This window comes from Hemiscyllium ocellatum, chromosome 51 (assembly GCF_020745735.1).
Source record: "Hemiscyllium ocellatum isolate sHemOce1 chromosome 51, sHemOce1.pat.X.cur, whole genome shotgun sequence".
NCBI classification, from domain to species: Eukaryota; Metazoa; Chordata; class Chondrichthyes; order Orectolobiformes; family Hemiscylliidae; genus Hemiscyllium; species Hemiscyllium ocellatum.
Genome location: NC_083451.1, coordinates 7,760,107 through 7,763,563, shown reverse-complemented (window position 1 = coordinate 7,763,563; position 3,457 = coordinate 7,760,107). Strand labels below are relative to the sequence as shown.

Sequence of the window (3,457 nt, the reverse complement as noted above, 5' to 3'; positions counted from 1 at the left end):
TAGGTGAAGGGGGAAATGTATTGGAATGGGTTTAGGTGGGTTGCTCTTCGGAGGGTCAGTGTGGACTTGTTGGGCTATAGGACCTGTTTTCACAGTGGTAATCATCTAATCGAATCTAAAAACAGAAACAAATTTCGAAATTTAAGTTACAAATCCTTGAATGATAACATCATTTGAGATAGACTTGACTCATCGATCCCTCGCGTTTGTAATTCGAAAATTATATTATAAACTCCATGTGTCCCATTTCAAAACTTACACCATTATCTTGATTGTCATTCAAGTCCTTTTTCAAGATTTTGAAGATTGCCAACTCAACTGACCGTCCTCTGGATGTCATCTTCCCTTTGAACCTCGAGCCTTTCAGCTACAATATGGGCCACATTGCTATTGGATCTTCAGAGAAGGGGAAAAAACTGCTTTATATTCCCCCAATACATGCCCCTCATCGTCTTATCCTCTTATCTCTACTCGTAATATCGCAACTCGACCTTATCCAGAATCTGTCTTCACAACTAAACTGCTACTCTCCCAGCAACATTTTCATGAATGTCTTTGTGCACCCTGTCTAATGCAATCACATCCTTCTTATCGTACAGTGACCTGAACTGCACACAAAACTCCAATCGTGACTGAACCAAAGTCCTCCAGATTACAGACAGGAAATCCCTGCTGGTAAATATACCTTTTTCACTGAATCATTAACCACTTCTGCCACATTGAGTGATATTTATTTCCTCTGAGCTTCCTCGTATCCCACCACTCATTGAGTACTGTCTTGTCTTATGCCTCCTGGCAAGAAGCATCATCTCACATTTATCAAAGTTAAATTTCATCTACCACTCACATGCCCTAATGACAAATGTGTCTGTTTCTATCTGTACCCTGAGATTATCTTCCTCACTACCATTCACCCTGTGAATATTTGTATCATCAAACTTACTTATAATCCCTAAACGTCCCCTCTGTTTATCCCACCAATCAGCCTCACCACTAACACACAGCACATATACACATTGGAATGTAAAGTATGCTAACATGTTCCTACTTATTACCTTCCTCACTGTGGGTAAGTATTTCCCTCTGCTCTTTTACAGTTCCTTCAAACTCACCAAACACAATAGCCCTCCTCAATGAAAATCAAAGGAGATGTCTCGTAATTACTCACGAACAGTACAAATAATCCCAGCTGACAGTTAGATGTAAGTTTGGAGTGCGCATAGCAGGACTCGGTCGTAGAAAAGGCCAATATACAATTAATGATGACAGAAGTTAAACTTGTTAATGTTTATTGGATAGTGGAGAAAGCAAGTGATATTCAAGACATTTGGGGGATGTGGGAAGCAGAGGTGTTTAAAATGTTGACTAAAGCAAGACCACCTAAATCTGAGCTGGATGATACTTGATTAATTTCAGGATGAGGTGTGAGAAAGACATTGGCAGTAGAAAGACAGTGCTCCACAAAACGTGAGAAGTGAAGCAATGTTATTAGGGAAGCACGAAGTGATCCTGCAAATCCATTTTGAAGAAATCCATTCCAGCCAAAATGGTAGAGTGTCCCAGAGTCTGCACTGAATGTAGCCTTACTGGTAAATAAGGGATATCAATCTAAAGATTTAGGCACTATGGCCATGCATGTAGAAACAATTAGGGAAGGGTATAAGTTCACGACAGGGCTTTGGGAACGCAGGGATGGCAGCTATATAAAAACACTAGTGTGCTGCAACTTGAAAGGAAGCCAAGGTAACAATCCAATGGAGCATGCCAGTGACAGTGGAGGAAGATGGTCAATATGATAATGAGCAATTGGATACATTAGCATAAAACTTGTGGTCGCAACATGATACAGATGGGGGGAGAGTGAAAGCAGCTGGACCAGTGGAAATAAGGTTGAAAGCAGGAGCTGGGGCAGTCGTAACATTTATGATGAATGAAGATATCTCAAGGATTGGTATACCGTCGGAAATCAGCTCAGAGAATGAGTCTGCCTTCATTCAGAACGCAGTTACTTTGATGCTGCATTCTTTGAAAATCAAGCAGAGGTTTGGATACGTATATCATCATCAGTCACAGGGTACGGTGAAAAGAATTCATGGGACATTGACAGCCAAATTAAACAAGATATGCACAAGCACCAACCTTAATTGGATGGATGTGCTACCACTGGCTTTACAATCTCACACGACATGAGATGCTCACACCGCTTGAGATGCTCACAGGTAGACCGATGACAGTGCCCAGGTGGACAGGCGCATACAAAGGGCCTAGCTTGGAGCAGTTAAACTCAGACCTTAAGCAATATATGCGGCAGCCACCAATGATACATGAGACTATCCACCTGCTGGAAATACAAAGGGAACAGACAGCTGTCAACGAGGATGGACCTAGTCAGCCCGGGGATTGTGTGTACGTTCGGGTATTTCGAAGATGCTGAAATGAGTCGAGGAGCGAGAACTTTCTCAGTCATGAAGGCATCACCTACCGTCATCCAGTGGAAGGACGACACATATGGTACCACCTTAATGATTGTACTAAAACTCTCTCACCGGCACAAATGAACTCTAACACTGAGTGGAGTTAAGGCTGAAAAACGTGTAGACGTGTAGGGCACACAGGAGGCTAGTACGCCTCCACAGGTTTCTGAAGAAGGTAGAGGTGAAGTTCTTGGGAATCCTGATCATTACAGAAATGAGCAGAAAATGCGTTGCTGGTTAAAGCACAGCAGGTTAGGCAGCATCCAAGGAATAGGAAATTCGACGTTTCGGGCATAAGCCCTTCATCAGGAATCAGGAGAATTTGCCAAGCAGGCTAAGATAAAAGGTAGGGAGGAGGGACTATGGAGATGTGATAGGTGGAAGGAGGTCAAGGTGAGGGTGATAGGTCGGAGTGGGGTGGGGGCGGAAAGGTCAGGAAGAAGATTGCAGGTTAGGAGGGCGGTGCTGAGTTGAGGGAACCGACTGAGACAAGGTGGGGGGAGGGGAACTGAGGAAACTGGAGAAATCTGAGTTCATTCCTTGTGGTTGGAGGGTTCTCAGGCGGAAGATGAAGCGCTCCTCCTCTAGCCGTTGAGGAAGATGAGACACTCCTCCTCCTGCCGTCGGAAGATGAGGCATTCCTAGCCTGCGGCGCCTGGTATTCCCAGGCGGTCTCCCATCCAAGTACGAACCAGGCCTGAGTCTGCTTAACTTCCGTGATCAGACGAGATCGGGCGTTTTCAGACTAGTATGGCCTATGACCACACAGAAATGATACTTATGGAGATGTCGTGAACAGTCCTCTTGGAAGCATGGATAGGGACGACATGGGGGATGCCCCTGATACCCACCTCCCTCATGCCAGGCCTATATAAAAAGACTTGGAGCCCATTAACTTTGCAGACCTGGACAGGAAATGCCAGGGTTATTTTGCTGCCCTAACATGGGTACGCGATCGTGACAATCACTGGTATCAATTGGCA

The 3,457-nt window shown here is 44.5% G+C and overlaps 1 pseudogene; it reads right to left on the bottom strand.

Moving 5' to 3' along the window:
* Positions 1 to 3,117: 3,117 nt before the first annotated feature.
* Positions 3,118 to 3,236, bottom strand: LOC132805675 (5S ribosomal RNA; annotated as a pseudogene).
* Positions 3,237 to 3,457: the final 221 nt, after the last annotated feature.